Here is a 21,000-nt window from a genome sequence, read left to right as displayed (position 1 = left end):
ACTGTGATGCCCATCTACAAGAATGACTGGAAGGAGGTTCCAGGGAGCTACAGGCCTGTCATCCTGACCTTAGTGCTGGGGAAGTCTGTGGACCAGATCATGTTGTCTGTGATCAAATGGCCCATGCAGGACAACCAGGGTATCAGGCTCAGCCAGCCTGGGTTCATGGAAGATAAGTACTGCTTGAAAAATCTGATCACCTCCTATGACAAGGTGGCTTGCTTAGTCGATGAGGAAAAGCCTGTGGTGTGTCTACCTGGACTTTAGTAAAGATTTTGACACCATTTCCTGTAGCATTCTCCTGGAGAAACTGGCTGTTCATTGCTGGGATGGTTGCACTGCTCACTGGGTAAAAACTGCCTGGATGGCCAGAAAAAGTGGTGAATGGAGTTACATCCAGCTGGTGCTGGACACAAGTGGCGTTCCCCAAGGCTCAGTACTGGGGCCAGTTCTGTTTAACATCTCTGTCATTAATCTGGATGAGGGGATTCCTCAGTGCACCCTCACTCAGTTCATGGATGACACTAAGTTTGGTGATAGTGTAGATGTGCTTGAGGGTAGGAAGGTGCTGCAGAGGGATATGGACAGGCTGGATCCATGGGCCCAGGTCAATTGTATGAGGTGTGTAGCGTGTAAACAAATCAAAAATATGTTTCTCCACTGTTTTCTGCCTCTCAATACATTCTGCTAACATTGCTATGTCAGCTTTAGTGGAAAAGCTTTCTCAAGGAAATACTTCCTACCAGAAAATCCTGCCTTTTGTGATCAGTTTCCCACATCTGGACCTGACTACGTGCCAAAAAACATGTGTAGAGATTGGGAAAGCATTATAAAAACCTGAAGATGAATTCAGAAGTTGGAGGAACAAGAGACAAGGAGAAACTAGGACGCCTTGCCTAGTCTTCTTCTGATCTCTCCTCTCAGCTCGTCTTACCTTCTTTCCAACACCACCAGCCGTCATCTGCCTCGAGAGAGAGACTGCTTGTCAGCCTGGAGAGAGGACATCAGCCTAGAGCGAGACTGCTTGCCAGCTTGAATAGTCTGTGACTGTCTGTGGAGGTATATCCTTTCTCTGAATTTTTCTCTTACAGGCTAAAATAAAGCACCCTCTTTTGCAGCTACACCAGAAGCCAGCCGGCCCGGTCCTGAGAGGAACTAACAGCATTTTGCATTTCAAAGACTCACCATCCTCTTGCAGCCAAGAGATAACATCGTGGCAGAAACAGAGAGAGCATCTGCATCCCCCCCCTTCCTCTCAGTTACATGGATAAGGCACTCAAGTAGTTTTTCATGGTGGTATCTTTTCTCTGCTTCTATACATAATCTTAAGCATTTTTCCTAACTTTTCTTATTTTTCCTCTTTTCCTTTCGCATCTCTCTCACAATCAATTAATAAAAATCAGTTTTTGGTATTTACAGATAACTTGTTTGAGTTTTAATTTTGCTCAAGAGAATGATTCGAACTTATAGTTCAATCTGCATCAAAAATTAAGCAGATCTGAACGTCACAAGGTGCAACAAGGCAAAGTTCTGAGTCCTGTCCTTGGGTCACAACAACCCCATGCAGTGCAGCTTGGGGCAGAGTAGCTGGAAAGTTGCTTGTGAGAAAAGGACTGTGAGTGCTTGACAATAACCAGCTGAACATGAGCCAGCAATGTGCCCAGCTGGCCCAGAAGGCCAATGGCATCCTGGCATGTATCAGCTATACTTGGCACTGGTGAGGCCAGGCCACACGTCGAATCCTGTGTTCAATTTTGGGCCACTCATGACACAAAAGACATTGAGGTGCTGGAGCATGTCCAGAGAAGGGCAATGAAACTGGTGAAGGGTCTGGAGTACAAGTCTGATGAGAAGCAGCTGAGGGAGCTTAATACTCTCCACAACTACCTAAAAGAGGTCGTATCCAGGGAGAGGTTCGGTCTCTTCTCCTAGTTAACAAACAATAGTACAAGAGGAAAAGACCTGAAGTTGCACCAGAGGAAGTTTAGTTTGGATACTAGGAAAATTTCTTCACCAGAAGTGTTGTCAAGCATTAGGGCAGGCTGCCCAGGGAAGAGGTGGACTCACCATCCCAGGAGGTTTTTAAAAGAAGTGTAGATGTGGCACTTAGGGACATGGTTAAGTGATGGAATTGGCAGTGTCAGGTTAGTGGTTGGATCAGATCACCTGAAGTCTTTTCCAACCAAAACAATTCTATGATTCCATGGTTCGACTTGTTATCTACATTTACATCACCTGGGAAACCCAGTCTTGGTTTCATTAACAGTTTTGGCCAAATACCTGAAATGTGTGGTTGCAGATAATGTCAATGAAAGTCACTGAGTTTGTTCATGAACTTTTTAAGATTATGCCAGTTTGCTGGACTACCTTGCATGGTTCATGTTCTCCAGTGTATTCTTTCGCAGAGCCTAACTAGGATTTATCTGTGGTTGGGAAGGTTTTTTTCCTGACAGCTCAGCAAATAAGAGGGAGAAAGTCCTACCTGGCCTGCAAAGTTTACGATGTACAACTATAAACCAAATTGAAACAAGATAAAGGATTCCACTTTGGTTTGATTATTCATTTAATAGAACTGAAGTTCTGTTTACAAACAGGACCTCTGCCTTGTTTGATCCTACAAATCATTTCATAGCCTCTGAATAACAGATTTACATGCAGTGAGTTAATTTATAAACTTCTGCACTGAAACTGCTTTATTATAGTTTTTGTATTGCACTTAGCAAAATAAGATGCTGATTTTTGCTATGGCTTTATATGTTTTCCTGAATTACAAAGCATTACTATTAATGTTGTACAGCATGTACTTGGTTGCCTATTGCAGAAGTCAAGCCTAGTCCATGGGAAAATGTCTTATACAGTCTTGATATACATGTATACATATGCAAAAAAAGATAATCTCTCTAGAGGGCACCTGAGCATGAAACTTGTGGATGTGTGGATCCAGTTACCTTCAGTAAAACAAGGACATGAAGTGGAAGACTTGTTTATTGAACACTCAAATTTCATCCTGTTTTGCTTTTTTTTAAAAACATAATTATCTGCAGTAACACTCTGGCTCAAAATGAAGGTAATCGTCATAGATAGACTGCAAATAAAAGGCTGAAAAACTTTCAGTTGTTTAAATGTACACAGAAACTTTCTGTTTTGAAACTATTCATCTCTCTGTTGCTGGAGGTGATTTTTTTTGAGGCAGTGAGGCAGTGATGAATGATGCACAATGATGACTGAAGAAACAATTGAATCAGGTGCAGGTAATTAAAGACACACTGTAATGACAGTCCTGGCAACAAATACCTGTCCAAGCCTATAAGCCTGGGGCTTATTCTGATTCCAGACTGAGAAGTACTAAGATTATGGGGACTGTATGATTTAAGACACTTCTTTCCTATAATTTACAAACCTGGGTGAGGTTTCTAGTCATCAGCCTCAACTTTTCAGTTCATGTTTGATGGGGTTCCATTTTGGTTTTGTAGTTCTATCTCCTTTGCTGTTCTGTCAGATTTGATAACATGCTTTTCATGTGCATACAGCTATCAGAGGTCTCCAGACATACCTGAATCTTTAGCACAAGCAGAGGGTCAGACTGGAGGACTGTCAGCAAACATACTGCCAGGCAGTATGTTTGACACTCATGTCTGGGAGCTTGCAGAGATGAGAACTGTCAGTACAGACAACCAGCTGGCACAGAATTCCAGCTAGGTGTACCTGAGCCTGTTGTTACACATCTTCTTTGCATTCAGTTCTATGCTCAGGTTCAGTCATATGATGCATCATGTCTTAAAATAGAAAGCAAAAAGACATCAAACTTCAGACATATAGAATTTAATTACCAGATTTGAAGCAAATCAGACTGAGCTCCTTTACAGTGATTGTTGAGCTACTTCTCTATAACGTAATTCATCTCACATATATGATATTAACGGAGATATCTGGCTTTAACATTATGAAGTTTAACGTAAAAAGTGATAGTCAGAAACATTTCCGATGATGGTACCATTTTCTGGTTCTAATATAATATCCCCATGTTGTCTTTCTCCAACCCCGAGTCTGGACTCCAGAAGCAAAAATCTAAGTAACCTTTTCCAATCTGAATAAACTGAATTCTTCAGTTAAAGGATTCACATATCCCACTTTATGGATCTAAAGGAAGAGGATGACCCATACCTTGTATACTAAAGCTGGACTACTAAGCAGCTGGCAGCATCAGAAGAAGCAAGTGAAGAAAAGGCAAATTACAACACAGCTGTTGTAACTGTGGTTTTGGGTATATCCAGCCTTAATCCAACATTTGTGGTGGCTGAACTCTAGAGAGAACTGCCATCATTATTTCTCTACTTGATGAGGATGTCTTAGGCAAAATGTAGACAAGGACAACACCAAAATGCAAAGTCCTGGGATTCTAACCTCAGAGGTTGGGTACCAGCTCTCAATCTGCAGGTACCAAAGGTCTCCCCTGCTACATCACAGAGCAAATGAATTCTGGTAAGACCACAGTGGATGTGAAAATTTTCTCCAGAGATATTTTTTTTCCCTGAAATAACTGGGTAGGGACTCATCTAATTGGCTGGTAACTGGTCCTGTATCTGTGTAGACAAATGGAAATCCTACTGAATATGTCAGATTGCATAAGATTTAAAAGATTTGTTTTCTTGTTTCTTGTTGATTGAGCCACCCAAGCATCCAGTCTATTTCAAGTCCCAACACATGAATGAAACTTTCTTCCACAGGAGCTGGGTGCCAAAGTCATCCACTCCTGGCACTGAGGATCTGTTTTGCAGCTCTGTGGTGCTAAATATCATCAGGCTTAAGAGTTTTTTGGGAACTAGTCCTAGGAACTTAGCAAGTGATGGAATCTGCAAAACCTTATTAAATCTGAAAGTTGAATCATCTGTGTGGCCAAATGTGTAGTCAAAACTGCAGGTATAGGGTATGATACTTAATGAAGGAGTTCTAAAATAGTCTATAATTGAAGAAGTTAGAGTGAATTAGTCAAATCAGTTAGCTCTATGTCTCACTATACTGCAGCAAAAGTAGCTAAGCAACTTTTCACAAGCTCATTTTATAGTAACAGAAACTAGTTCTTAGGGAAGAATCTCCTCAAGGTGTCAGGCCAAATCAGGAGATGGATCAGAGGCTGACAGGACCACAACATTCTGTCCCCATTAGTCATGGGCAAGATTTATGTGGAATTCAGTGAAGACTGAATCTTGAAAACCATTACTACCAAATATTAAAAGACATACATTTTCTGTAAATATTTATATGTTATTTGAGTTTGCAGTCTGTACTTTCAGATATAGAATCATAATGAATGAGTTTGACTCAATATGAACAGCTAAGGAAGCAGTTTTTCTTGTACATAATTTTAATATATTGGTCAGCAAGTTTGCCATTAATGCTGAAAAGAGATAAGCTCAGGATTTCATTTTCACATAAAGGCAGCATTGTACTCTTCCAATAGCATGTTCAGGAAGTTAATCGGAAACTAGTAATGTATTTCATTTGTGCTTGCCCTGCTGTAAAATAAAAAGTATAATGTAAATGAAAACAGTACTGAAGGTAAGACAGGAAATTGCACATTATTGCATTGAGGAAAGAAAAGATCAGAGTTCACTGTTCTCCTATTCTTTCTCTGACTATGCAGAGAAAGACAGTAGAGCTCCAAAACAGAGTTAAAAATTCTTCAGCATAAAGCAAAAGGTCCAAAACAGGGAAGAGACAGGAAAACATGATATAGTGTAGAAAACTCAAACTACAAGCAAAAAACTGCAAAGACTGGGGAAAAACATTTCACTAATAAATAGTCGCCTTTTCAGCCAAGAATAATTCTTGTAACATTGAAAAGATCATTAGTAACTTTACCTACAGCTATATGGAGAATGCATTTTATTGCAAAATGAACATTGAGCAGATAATGGAACAAATGACAGGGCCTTTTGAAAAGAAGTAAGGTACTGTGACTAGTTTTGCTCCAGATTTCTGGCCCTTTTTTTTCAATTACTACATATTTCCATTTTAGAGCATGTTACACGTACAAATTTTATACTTACATTTTACAGTTACCAATTTTTTGACCATCCTCTTATTTAACCAAAATCCAGAAGGAATAAGTGTGGAAGTTTCCTAGTTGCCCCTACTCACTGTTTGAACTATTTCATTCCAGTCACTCACTACACAGATTTTTAGCACTTTTTTGTGAGAGTTAATAGAGCAAATCAATGGGTCAGATATATTTTTTACACTTAAGAAGTGATGAGGAGTGTGGGATTATTCACCTATACAATTTAACTGGAGGTTCAGTGTTTCACCCCAAGTTGGGATAAAAATACCTAATTTCTATCTTCTACCTGTAAAGTTACCCAATTGACCATAAGAGCATTGCATTGTGAATGGAGGAAGATTTTTTTGCCCACTTCACATGCAATCCGCAAACTCAAGCATTAGAGTACTTTGAAAATAATCCTTAAATTAATGTCATATTTCAAAAAGCTAACATAATAATCAATCAGCACTCATATAGCTTATCAGTTTCCATTTCAATCAATTAGAGAGTTTGAAAGAAACTAATAACATTGACTGAAACTCTACCAATATGTGTTGAAGTGGCAGCTAAAGGTAGATTTGGATTTCCTGGGCTGATGGAGAGCAGGAGAGATTATAGTCTTTCTGCTAGTAGTGTGCAGAGCAATAAAATGTTCAGTATTATACTACATTTCTGCCTGATTACTTCTGCTAAAACTGGTACAGTATTTAATTAAATGTGTTTTTTTCTGATTCTAACAATTTTTTAAGATACAGGTAGAGTTAAAACAGAGAAAATGTAAGGATTTTCACAGGGGGCTAAGATCAAATTGAAGAGAAGACAGGAAATTTATTTATGAATGAAATGGCAAAGACAACAAGGAGGGAACTGAAAATTTGCAAGAATAAAACAAGGGCCATAAAAATATGTATGAGATAGGCCATCACCAACTATATGAAGAAGGGCAAGTGCCAGATTCTGCACCTGGGATTGGACAATCTCAGATGTTCCTATAGACTGGGGAATGAGAAGCTGGAAAGCAGTGCCACAGAAAGGGATCTGGGTGTCCTGGTCGATGGCAGTTGAATAGGAGTCAGCAGTGCCCTGGCAGCCAGAAGGGCCAACTGTGTCCTGGGGGGTATCAGGCAAAGCACCAGCGGCCGGTCAAGGGAGGGGATTGTCCTGCTCTGCTCTGCACTGGAGTGCCCTCACCTTGAATATTATGTGCAGTTTTGGGTGCCACAATGTAAAGAAGACATTAAGCTTTTAGAGAATGTCCAAAGGAGGGCCATTAGGGTGGTGAAGGGTCTGGAGGGGAAGTCATAGGAGGAGCGGCTGAGGGTACTTGGTCTGTTCAACTGGAGAAGAGGAGACTGAGGGGAGTCCTCATTGCAGTTACAACTACCTTGTGGTGGGCAGTGGAGGGGCAGGTACTGATCTCTTCTCTATGGTGACCAGTCACTGGACTAGAGGAAATGCCATGAAGCTGAGTCAGGAGAGGTTTATGTTGGATATCAGGAAAAGTTTTTTCACTGATGCAGTAGTTTGGCCTAGTTAGGCCTTAGTTTTAGTAGGCCTCAGTTTTAGTAGGCTGTGGTAGCTGCTACATAGATTAGAAGGGACAGGTGTCACCTGACTTAAGCAAACAAAGAAATATTTCATACCATATTACACAAACTGGGATATAAAAGCAGTGAGGATTAGGTTGTCCTCGCTCTTCTCTTCATGGCCACTGTCCTGAGAAGACCTGCTATGACTGTTCTGGGGTAACTGGGCCCCACTGCCACCTCATCGCTACGTTCTCTCAGAGAGCAAATACTTTATTGTTAGCTGCTCTCTTTCCCCCCGTTCAGGTATCTCTCTGAGAAGTTAGCCTGATTGCAATGTTTGGATGGGTTCAGTTTTGCTATCTGGTTCTGGTGGGGAGGTGGAGAATTGTTTGTTATCTTTTATCTTTGTGTTATACTGCATTTTGCTTTTAATTTTCCCTTTTTTGTTTAAATACTTGGCATTTTGCCAAGGTAAACCACTACAACCCAGAAGGTGGTTGGGCACTGGAACAGGTTCCCCAGGAAAGTGGTCGCAGTACCAAGCCTTTCTCAGTTCAAGAAGTATTTGGGCCATACTCTCGGGTACATGGTATGATTCTTGGGGTGTCCTATGCAGGGCTAATGGTTGGATTCGATGATCCTGGTGGGTGCCTTCCAACTCAACATATTCTATGATTATGTATCTACAACCAACCACATGAAATTAATTGAATGAGGCATCTCACACATGTATCCATAAATATTAAACTCATCCTGTGAGTCCTTATGACTGTGGCACAGGACCTGACATGCCATTTTTGGATTATGATGGGAATTATTAAAGAACTGGAACTCACTGAAGTACAAATACAGACATCCTATCATTAGGTCTAATGGGCTGCAGATCAACTTCCCAATTTATGCCTGTTTTGGCATTATTTTGTCAGAAACTACCAACTCTAAAAAAAGGAAAAGCTTTTTCATTTTTGTTTTTATACCAACCATGGGATAGTTAGAATCAATATCACATGCATTATCAATAAACCAGCAGCCTATGGGTGTTGCTTAACAACCTGGACTGATAGGTATGTCCATATAATTTAGAAGTTTAATGATGAAGTGATGCTCTCTGAAGTACTCCCAGGGATGACTTTAACTTTTTAAGTTACAAAATGCTTTACCTTGAATCTCACTTTTAAAATAAAACCTAGACAAAGAGATAAGGGCTAGTTAGCAAAGGGTTACAAAAACAAATGGCTGCAATAATTGTCAGAAGGCTGAGATCTTTATGGGTTGCTAACTGCTAGATACTCTTTCCAATGTGATTTTTTTCAAAATTATTTGTGAGGCTGTTATTAGCTGGGGATAAATTATTGTGCTTGTTGGACAGTAGTTTCATGCACCAAATTCTAAATAGCTGGTTTGCTCTTGTTGTGATTCAACATGATATCATTAACACTGGTGCACTGTATGAAATTACTGGTTTGAAAAATTATAACCAACTAAAATTTTGATGGAAAAACTAAAACTGGATTTTTGCAGGCTCTTCTGCTACTTGCAGATGCTCCTGTAATATTACTGATCCATTTGTAATTTTAATAAGTAGAAATATAGATGCGAATGAAGCAACTTGGATTTTACAGAAATCTTCATAAAAGGCAAGCTGGAAAATTATTTCCTTTAGGCATCTAGAAATTTGTTTCTACACCTGCAAAAATATTGGTCTCATAAAAGTAAGAACATCTCTAGCAGTAAAATTTAATAGACGGATGCTATGTGAGATGTAAAACTCATTGGGGAATACATCTGGATTTTAGTAAACACTAACAAATTATATTATCTTTAATGTATCTTTAAGACAGTCAAAAATGGAATATCTCAGGCTTGATATTAAGACTGTTCAGAATGACATGCATTTTGTTTTAAAAATCAACTATATTTATGGAGTGACAAGAGACACATAATATTCTGAAATAGTTGCATAAATCGTGGGTTTTAATTTGCAGGACAATCTACTCTACCTAAGTGATGTGAGCAGTAAATGCCTTTTTTCAGCTCTGTGTTAATGTTATTCAGCCACTGGGATTTGACACTGACCTCAAATTGACTTGTTTCTGGCAAGGTAAGAAATTCTTTTGGAATCACATACAGCTTATTTCTCTTGTCCTTTAGATCATGGGTAATTTTCTACTCAACATCAGCATAAAGAGCTTTGCCACTGTTGCTATGGGAATGTCATGTTTCTCTTCATTACTTTGTTCCCCCTCAACCACTGACTTACAGACATCTCTCAGCAATGCATTTGTACTTTGCATGCACAGCCATGACAACATGCATACAGTACAGAGAGAGGCATAAAATTCATGCTGAATGCCAAAATGCCAAGTCTGTTCCAGTAAGGCAATAAAAACAACAAAAAAAAAAGCACTAAAAAAATTTATCTTGTTCTCAAGCCGAAAGCAACTCCTGCAGAGCAATCTAGAAATTAAGAAACAGTAATCTGAAAGCAAAACTCCTGTGGGAAAGAGAGGACTGTCACAGAGCCTTGTAACAAAGCCAATTTCTTGTCATCCTTCAGAGATCATAACCTTTTTGTTCAAATTTGTTTATTAATTTCTTTGTTTAAACCTAAACTCTTTTAGATTGTATAGGAATTGGAGTAACTATAGATTGGTAGTCAATCCAAACACATTTTCAACAAATTAAGTTGATATCTTATTGATGCAAGTTTCACTTTACAAGTGCTGCTGATTAATCTTCCAAATACACCTTAAGACACGTTAGAACTTTCCCAACAATTTTATAGCTGAAAAAATCAAGCCAATAGTTAAATGGCCCACTCTAGGTCAGGCAGCAGGTTGGTGTCAGGAACAGAAGAAAAGAATTACAGTTCCAGTTCTGAGATCATAATGGTCTGCAAATTATTGTCATGCAATTTTGTTTCATGTGTGCTGTTAATTGTACTGTCCATAAAGGGATTTGGAGACAAGTGATAAAAATACATTTGAGTGAAAAGGCTCTAGACACTTACCAATATAAAATGTTTTATGGCAGGCAAATCAAACTTAAAAGCTGCCACTTATAGTCACATTCATTTAGGTTTTGAGTATCCTCATTCCCTGTTGAGGATGCTTAGAGAGTAGTTGTTTCCATTATTTTCCCATGCAGCTGTAATAATGTCACTGCTTTCTATGGCTGTCTCACTCCCAGAGGCTTTCCTAACCATCTCTAAATGATTTGGATGCAGTTTCCTACACATTAATATTAATACTTGACTGTGAACATCAAACCCTTTAATTGCTTTCATAGTGAATACTTGATGTGTCTGAGTAAACATTCCTTACTTAAAGCTGTAGCTCCATTAGTAATGATAACCATGGTATGATTCACAAATAAATCTCTGATTTTAATATACTCAAGAAGTGTAAATATGAATAACTAATTACTTGATAGACATAGAGAATAGGGAGAAACTTAAGAGAAAATATGAATACACAGATATGAACTGGGAAATCCCTGGGTTGTAAAATGCAAGTTCTTTTTAGAGGTCAGAATACACATCATCTTTTATACATTTACCTTTTCCCCTTACATTTCTTTAGCTTGAAATCTCTCTAGCATGATTCCTGGGATGTAGCCAGAATTTTCTCTTTCTGAAGCACAAGCCTGACTGAAATCCATTTCTTTATCATTTTCCATTAGAGTAGCTCTATTTCTTTTATGGCTTTCCAAACCCTGCACTGCAAACTACAGAGGCTTGCAAAAGTCATTGCTCCTCCAGCAAATGCTTCCCTTTTAAAGTCACTTCCATCAATGTTTTCAAAAGTAAATTCATAGACAGGAACCAGGAGGGCCCTTCCCCTCCCGCCATTCCCTACCGCCCACCCTCCAGCTTTTCTAACTCTGCCTTGTGCAGTGTGTGAGTTCTGGGTCACAGCATGGGACAGAACCACCACTTCTGGTTCATTCCACTGAGGCTGCCTTATACCCCACTGCTTTCCTATTCCTGCAAGGAATTAATGTGGATTTTCTAGGTCCATGCAGTCTAATTGACCTTATTTCCAATAATCCCAAATCCAAGGAGAAAATGAGGCATCTAAGTCACACTGCAGACTTTTTCATCTTCAAACACCACCTGAGGAACTGTTTAAAAATCAGCCTCCTTCAGTGCACTTAGTACAGCAATTTAGTGACCAAAGCTCACACAGCCTTGGGAATACCCTATTTAAAATTGTGCCTCTGCCATCTCCTCGCAACCCTAAGTATTGTGTGAAAAACGCTGTCTGGACATACTAACTTGCCCTTTGACCCTGATGGTCATATATATAACTAATCACTGTCAGCCTAAGTAGGAAATGCATGAATAACACAGTTCTTTATCCTGGTATTCAGAGTTCTTATCTTTCAGTTTTTTAGCTAATTTAATGGTAACTGAGGTTTAAGAAGTTAAGAGCTGAAGCACAGAGGTTTGGGCAGACCCATTCTTGATTTAGATGCCTGAATCTATTCCCTTTTCTTGACTTCTGGTTTTAAGTTTTCTGCAATGATACTTCACAGTCAGATTTGTACCACTATAATATATAGATTCCTTTCATCTCTAGGAAAAGATTTCTTCCAGTTCTTTATTGCTGCCAAGGTATTCCCAACATGATTAGATTACATCCCAACAGTCAGAGCTTTGACATTAGCTAAACTAGGTAGGTCCTCCATGAGAAGCTCTGGTCTGCAAATTACTAATGTTAGCTCAGTGACTTTTGAGTAAAATATCTTATACAGTGAGATAATACATGGTACTGCAACAGTATCCATTTGGACATAATGCCCAGCATACAGATGGATAAACATTTCATGTGATATGTGAGCAACTGGATCATGGGTGGGGCACAAAGGGTTCCAGTAAATGGAGACATGTCAGGCTGGGGGACCTGTCACTAGTGGGGCTCACCAGGAATTCGTCTTAGGCCCAGTGCTCTTCCATGTCTTACTTAGCAATTTGGATGAAGGACTTGAAGACATACTAATTAAGTTTAGCAACAACACTAAATTGGAGGAACTGTTGACTTTCTCAGAGGCAGAGGGGCCCTGCAGAGACACCAATTAGAGTGTGAGCAATCACCAACCATGTGAAACTTAGTAACAAGTGCCAGACTGTGCACCTGAGGTGGGACAATCCTGGATGGACAGACAGACTGGGGAATGAGAATCTGGAAAGCATTGCCACAAAAAGGAGTCTGGGTGCCCTGCTTGAAGGCAAGTTGAATATAAGTCAGCAGTGCCCTGGCAGCCAAAAGGGCCAACCATGTCTAGAGGGGCATCAGGCACAGCATCCCCAGCTTGTCAAGGCAGGGGATTGTCCTGCTCCGCTCTGTACTGGAGTGGCCTCACCTTGAATATTGTGTGCAATTTTGGGTGCCACAACATAAAAAGGACATTAAGCTCTGTCTTGGTTTGAGATAAGCAACTGCCAACCCCCCCAAGCACAGAGAGAAAAGCCTCCCTCCTAACACCAGGGAAAGGGAGGAAAAGAGAGGGGAAAGAAAAAAAACACTTCAAACTGCATTTATACTAAAACTACATATATTTTTCACAGAAAGAAAGAGACAATTAGAAGAGAGTACAAATATACACTCACACAAGTCTCCAACAACAAGTTCCCCACCTCAACTTCTTAACGAACACACAAATTCTACTGTCTTAACTACACATTACTTAAGAAAAACCTTATTCCCCAGGGAGACAAACTCAAGCAGAAATGAGAGACCCAGAACAACACATTTTACTTTCCTGAGATACCCTGTGAGCCAGTGGTGGGCCTGGTCCTCTCCATCCCCCCGGGACAGCATCGTGCGTCCTCCCAAGAGGAGGGCTGAGAAGCAACTGCCTTAACCACTCCCACACTGGTTCCTACTTCCCTGGAGATGATGTCATAATGTGGTATGGAATACAAAATTACTGGCTAGAAGAGGTCAGCTGTCAGCTCAGCCCAGCTCAAGTCAGTTGACAGCTTCGGCCTAGTCCAGACTTCAGAGCCCAAATCTAGGCCCACCTAGGTGAACCCATAACAAGCACTTAGAGAGTGTCCAAAGGAGGGCAACAGAGATGGTGAAGGGCCTTGAGTGGAGGTGTTGTAGTTTGGGATTATTATGTAAATTCTCTCCCCTGCCACTAACTGCCCATGCCAGCAGTTAACAAAAGAGGTAGTTAACTGCTGATCACTTGGATGGGGGCGGGTTTGTCTCTTTTGTTTTTGGGGACATCTTTCCCTTTTTTAGCTCGGCGGAACTTGAGAGCAGTGGCTGCCGAGGAGGGAAGCTGCTCTGCTGGCACTGCTGGGGCTTCTGGCTGAGCTGCTGTTTTTCTCCTCACCGCGGCTGTTTCTCCTGGTTCCTGCATCTGGGATCCCGGCCACTGTTCCAGCCTCACCACCACCTGCACCATCACGGCCTGCCCGCCTCGGCTGGGGCAGTGACCCGGGAGAGAGAGAGGTGTGCAGCTGCTTTTGCAGGACATGCGGTGGTTCCCCACTTTCAGCTTTCTTTTTCCTTCATCTGGGACAAGAGACACAGGGTTCATCTGGGAGCTCACCACTCGTCTGTCTCGCTGGAGAGGGACTGGGAACTACTGGGAACTCACTCCGCAGCCAGCCGGACTGTGACATTTGACACTGCTTAAGTATAACTTTCCTCCCGGAGGAAAACCTGCTGGGTTTTGTTGGTTTTTTTTTCTTTCTCTTGTGGTGTTGGTGAAGCGGTTTGCACTAGTCTGTATATATATAGAGCAGTTAAGAACAGTTATCCTTCTTGTATTAAATTCCTTTTTCTTAAATTTGATAAAGAGTGGTGTGATTATTGTGAAGAAGGCCCCCTCCCCCACTTGGGGGTAAACATTTTGGTTTTTTCCCCTCAAACCAAGACATATTTTTTAGCGCCCAACGTGGGGCTCAAACCCATGACCCTGAGATTAAGAGTCTCATGTATGAGGAGTGGCTGAGGGCACTTGGTCTCTTCGGCCTGGAGGAGACTGAGGGGAGATCTCATTGCAGTTACAATTTCCTTGTGAGGGGCAGTGGAGGGGCAGACATTGGTCTCTTCTGTGTCATGACCAGTGACAAGACCCAAGGGAATGGCCTGAAGTTGTGTCAGGGGAGGTTTAGGTTGGATTTTAGAAAAATATTCTTCTCCCAGGGAATGGTTGGGCACTGGAACAGGCTCCCAGGAAAGTGGTCACAGCACCAAAACTGCCACAATTCAAGAAGTGTTTGGACAATTCTCTCAGACACATGGTGTGATTGTTGGAGTGTCCATGCAGGGTTAAGAAATGAACTCATTGATCCTTCCAACTCAGGTTATTCTATGGTTCTATAATTTTATGAACTCTCAAAAGACTACTGTCTGGGACTTCTCTCCCAGAAGAGATTGTGTGGCAATCTTTCTGAAAGCAATACTTCTCTCAACTTCTACAAGAATAGCTGTCATTAAAGCCCCTCTGAGGCCCTGGGAGATCCAGATTAAAATATGTATATGGAGACAAGTACCCAGCACTTTCTGCAGTATCTCACATTCAACCTCAAGTACCACTTTCCAGACAAAATTATATATTTCTCTTACAAATGTGTAAGATTAATTGAATGTCATGGAATTATGGTTAGAACTATATTCTGTGCTATTAAATAGTAGTCACAAATACACCTAATTTGTATATTCTCCAAAGTGGTGCAGGTGGTAAGTCGCATTGTCTCTTCCGAAGAATTTCTAGTCCGACAAAAAACAAACATCTGCAGAACAGGGGGACTGATTAGCTGAAGGCTAATTGTCATTTCAGAAGTATTGGCCTTTTCCTGCAAAGTTCCACAGTCCCCTTGAGAAATAATCAGAATGGAGAACGCCCAGAAATTTCTTTCTGCCTTTTAGGAACCACACCTAAAAGAAGTGGCAGAAGAGAGTTCTGTGTTTTTAATGAAGTCAAATCCCATCTGTTTTTTTAAATCAAATGTGTCCAGGAAAGAGGCAGCTATTAAACTAGTTCCCTTTTACTCATCTGTCTCCTTGGTGTCATTCTGACTTTGTGCTTATATTAGGGATCTTCCCTCCATATGGTTTCTATTAACCTCTCCATATGCTTTTCTATTAACCTAGATATTCTTCCATTTCTGTAGCAAACACACTGAATATATTCTCTGCCTGTAGGGAAGAAGAAAAAAAGAAATGTTGCCTTATATATCAAAGTGTTTTATAATTTCTCTCAGGTCATAATATGGAGAAATACAGAAGTTGTGATGAGACCCAACTTAACCAGAGCTAAGTTAGGTTGGATTTGCCTCATTTTTCTCCTTAGGTTCACTATCAAAAGAAATCCAAAGTCCTTTAAAGTGCACTCTCTGCCCAAGTTTTATTAGAGCAAAAAAGTTAGAATAGTTAACATTTGAAGCAGTAAGTGACCAAGGGAGCAAGAACAGAAACAGAAGTTATGAGGAATTCCCTCCTTCCATTTGCTTTCTCGCAAACAAGTAATTTCTTCAAGGTAATTTTTTGATACAGGAAGAGAAAAAACTAAATGTAAGGCAACTGACATTTGCAGAAGGAGAAACTGGTCAACAACATTGATGAGGATAGAATTTGTATGAAAAATGGTCATCAAATAATGGGAATTCATGACATGAAGAATAGGAGGAAAATGAAGACAAAATAACAAAAAATAGATTTTAGAAAGACACATTTAAAAACAAATCTTTAAAGTCAGCCAAAAGGAGAAGGAAAATAAAAAAAAAATTGAAAAAGCAGGAGTTTAATTTAAGGGACACCAGTACTGTTTAGTTGCAGAGGAAAGACAGAAAGTACAAAAAAAGGTTAACATTCAAAAAGAAGACAACATTACATAGAAAGTTTAAATTAAGGCCACTTTATTAAAAGCAAATGCAGAAGAATTATTTAAGTACTTTAGAAAGTTATAAATATCAAGAGAAGAATAACATGGAAGTTGAAAGATTTGTTGATACTATAATAAATCTTTCTGCAAGTACATTTCTAAATGATAATGAGAGAAAGATTTTGTCTGTAAAAGGCGGAAGTGTTTAACACCCTTTTTTTTTTCCATTAATCTGTTCATGTCTTCACCTCAAATAATGCTTATGGTCTTGCAGCCATAAAAACATTAATTTTAGCATGAAGAAGGTAGTAAGAAAAGGCTATGAATTCAGCCGAGTAAAAGGAAGGCACGGCGAAGATCCCTTTTAGATTACAAAGCTCTTTTTAGTATTTTGTATGGATAGTTACTAAACTGATAAGGCAAATCTCAGATCAGTTGGCATACTGTTGACATACTCCAAAAAGGTTATGTGACCTTGGAATCAGCTCAGTTGCTTAGAACATGGTGTTAATAACACCAAAGTTGTGGGTTTGATCTCTGTATGGGCCATTCACTTGAGAGCTGGACTCGATGATCCTTGTGGGTCCCTTTCCAACTCAGAATATTTTGTGATGCACTGGAAGACCAGAATAAGCAAACATGGTGTGGAGCATTTATCCTGACTGTTGTATTATTCCTTGGCAGTGTCTCAGATGTCCTTCTCATAAGGAATTTGACCAAATGAATATAGCTTAAGCTGAAAGAAGGATGATTCAAAATCCATTCTTAGAGCGTAGTTACTAGTGGTTGTCTATCAAAATAAAAGACTTACTCAATGCAGTTCTTGAGATATCTATCTTAGAACGTGGATATGGATATGGAACTGTTCAATATTTTAATTGATAAAATGATAAACCAGAGAAAATTAAATTCTCGTGCCAATCTTAGAGGTATGTTTGAAGACAAAATTATGGTTTAGATGAATCTTGACAAACTGAAGACAGACTGAGATTAAAATAGGGTGTTATTCAGGTAGACAAGTACAAGATATAGCATATGGGCACAAACAGAGAACACAAACCTGGTGATTAGGGAGAAATGTTACAAGGTACCGGAGTCCCTGGGGCCCCAAGGCGAGAATGAGGTCATATAGTTGCAAAAACCACAACATTACCTTCATGTATTAAGACTGAAGCCCAGAGAATACATGGAGGAATCCCTCTATGGTTCCTCAGCACTGGTTATGCTTTGTTTGCAATTCTTCCTACAATTTTTGGAAATCAAATTTCAAGATAAGAGTTTAGGGGAGGATTGAGAGGCCATCATGGCCCAATAACAGTTTTAGCAATGTAAATTATTTAGCTGGAAATTTTCCTTACTACTTTTGTCAAATGTTTGCATTTTGATTAATTTCACCAATTTTTGTCTGCACAGTATTACTTTTGTATTATTATATAACAGCTCTTCCCACTAATGCACAAGAACAAAACTAGACTGCAAATGAAGTAGAACTGTGCAAAACTATGTAGAAAGGGAAACTTACACATCCAGTCCTGTGCTACAGAAGCTGGAAATGTATGGTACTTGGGGAAAGAAAAGCAATGTCTTTATCAAAAAGTAAAATAAGTGTTGCTTTGGGGAATTGAGTTCTGGCTATATAATGGAAAAATTACTCAGACATTTAACTGGTGATCATTAATTGCATGTTCTTCATTTCCTGTGTTTTTTATTAAAAGCTGTGATTTTTGTTTTGAATATTTTCAGCTGCAATTGAAATTAGAAGAGCTGTGCTATATTTAAATAGAGAGTGATGCATGATCCAACATATGCTGACATAATTTAGGTCCAGATATTCAAAACTGGCATTAAAAAAACAATGAATGTTTCTGTCTGTCATGTCTCTGTGTCCAGATTCCCCATATGTCAAATAAGAAGAATAATTCTTCATATTACGAAGCTGCTGAGAAAAAATAATAAATAAATCAGTGCTTGTGAAGCTCTTGCATATAATTTTAAGGACTCCTACAGAAAACCTGTAGGGAATATTATCACTCTTTTTTTCAGTGTAATAAAAATAACATGGGATCGGAACAATTTCTCTTCATTAACTACACAAGAAACAAGACCAAACGCTTGAGGAAGGGTGTGCTCTACTGTACACACAAAGGACCAAAAGTGCAAGCAACCTTCACAATTACATTTGACAACATTATATTGCACAGTTGAACTCCTTAAAGCTTTTCACGTTTTTTTTTTAATATTAAATAAATATTTATACAATCAGAAAGTGCCAAACAGGATTATGGAAATTATAGCATAATAAAAATAATAATGATTCTGTTGTATAAATGAGGCAAAAAGAACCCATTTTGCTTTCAAGTATATTTCTCCCTTTTTGATATGGCAGTGTCATTTCCTCTCAAGCAAGCGATACTTTGGATATCTCTGAGGTTAATCCTGCTAGTGAGGTAAACACACCTGCACTCTGGAGATTTAATTCAAATCTGAAGAAAACTGACATTGGGATAAACTGTAACCAATTCCCAGCATTCTTCAGTCTGAATCCATTGCTCCCAATTTCGGAGAGAATATCCTAAAGGGAAACAAGTTACCCAAGGGAAGGAATCTCTGTTCTCACACACTCAGAAATATTAGTTTGACACCAGAATAAGGGCAAATATAGAGGAATTAGATGCTGCACCTTACTGTTAAAGTTACTTGTAAAGGAGTCCTACAAATATCGTTTCTCTCTTATGGACTGTTTAAAATATTTACATTTGAATGTTTTTTGTTACTTTTCTGGTTTTCATCATATGTGACACAGCTTATTCTTCCATCAATATACAATTTCAGCTCAGAAGGGGAAAGTCTTATTTCCTTGTCTTTGAACCCTATCATAGTTCAAACACAGAGATTTCATCCCTGCTCTAAATCAGACACAGTGTGCTGGGCTCCACTATGACAAGACATGATCATTGAGACAACTAATTGGCTAAAACAATTGCAACTTGTTAATGTAGTTAGTTAAAAATAAAGGAACATATAATTTCTTGAAAAGAAAGCTATCTTTGAATATCTTTTCTGCATTCATCCTGTTCTTAACATGTTCATTTTATGTAAATTTGTCTCTTCCTATATGAAAACATTTGAGATATTCCAGTGTTGTCAATTTATTAACTTCCAGTGGTTACCATCTAGACTACTCATGGTGGACAATTCTACTCATGTATGAGAAGGATGGCAAAATCTGGTTCACTATCATTTCAAGAGTGTCAGCTGGAAGATTATAGACTTCTGAATTACCTTTGCTATGTAATAAGGAAAATGAAAGAGCCTATGCATTCAAATTGAACTACATTAATTTAGTATCCGTTTTTTCCATTTTGTATTTTAAAGAAATCACCTAATTTCAAATTCTCAGTTGACCTGTATGTTACATAATGTTCTAAATCTAAGTTATTGGAAACCCCAGTCAGTAATGAAATAAATTAGGTGAACTTAATATCCAATTAGTTGAAATTAAATAGAAGTTGAAGACCAGAAAATGCCTTATTAAGAATGTAGAGGAATTATGAATATGGCATAGAAAGCACAGAGCTAAACTATTACTTTGGAGAACATAGAGAATATATTTCTGCATGTTTTACTGAGCTAATATGTACTTAATAAAATGGAGTTTCAAACTGGGGAAAACCAAGATGGAAGGCTGAGGGTTGGAGGTGTGAAAGACATACCAAATCTACCATAGCAGAAAAAATGAAGAAAACAGATTGATTTAGGAAACAGAGGAACTGTATCTGGTCCTTACCTCTCAGTTGAAATTGGATTATTTATGTAGTAGAGATGGGATTCAATTTAGGAATAAAATATTGACATTTACGGTTTTTTTTCAGTTGTCAGTGAATAAATACTTACTGTTTAAGTCAGAGATGTTGCTCTTGAGTATACAGGAATGGTTTACACAAACCTAGTATATATGATATAACACCACAGGACACATGATTTTTTTGGATCTGCAGCTAAAAGCTGTACAAAAGATTTTATCTTAAATGGTGCAAAATGTCTACAGAGGGACAATTATCTGTATATTAGAGTCAGCTTTAAGTTGAATTCAGGCTTCTAGGTCTCTCTTGTCCACCATGGACCTTCAGTCCTCCAGCATTTTTGTAAACAGTTGCATGTAACCACCTACTGCTCAGTTCACTGGGTCCTCTGCAATATCCTCAGATCCCAAAATAATCCATAGGGGCTGGCAGATATGACACAAAAGCAGTGGGAGACACCTGACCTTTCAATAGCAGCAGGATACCAGGAGGCACATGCTACAATATATCAAATGGCACTTGATGCTTGAATCAAAAACTGAATCAAGCCCCTGCTGTTTAGTGGGTTTTGGTTGAGTTTCAGTAGGATTGCCTGTACAATTTTCCATAATCTTTTCTGAAACTGCACTTAGTTTGGAGAATATAGAAAATATATTCCATAGTAGTTTCTGTTGCAAATATTGCTTTCCCATTCTTCTATATGCTCTAAGTGTATTACTACTTCTGTGAGTTTTCATTAGTCATTTTTTCTAGATAAAAAAAATTGAATATCTAATAGTTT

The sequence above is a fragment of the Pithys albifrons genome, chromosome 2 (genome assembly GCF_047495875.1).
Source record: "Pithys albifrons albifrons isolate INPA30051 chromosome 2, PitAlb_v1, whole genome shotgun sequence".
Taxonomy (NCBI): Eukaryota; Metazoa; Chordata; class Aves; order Passeriformes; family Thamnophilidae; genus Pithys; species Pithys albifrons.
The sequence above is the reverse complement of the archived record's forward strand: the minus strand, read 5'-3'. Positions refer to the sequence as shown.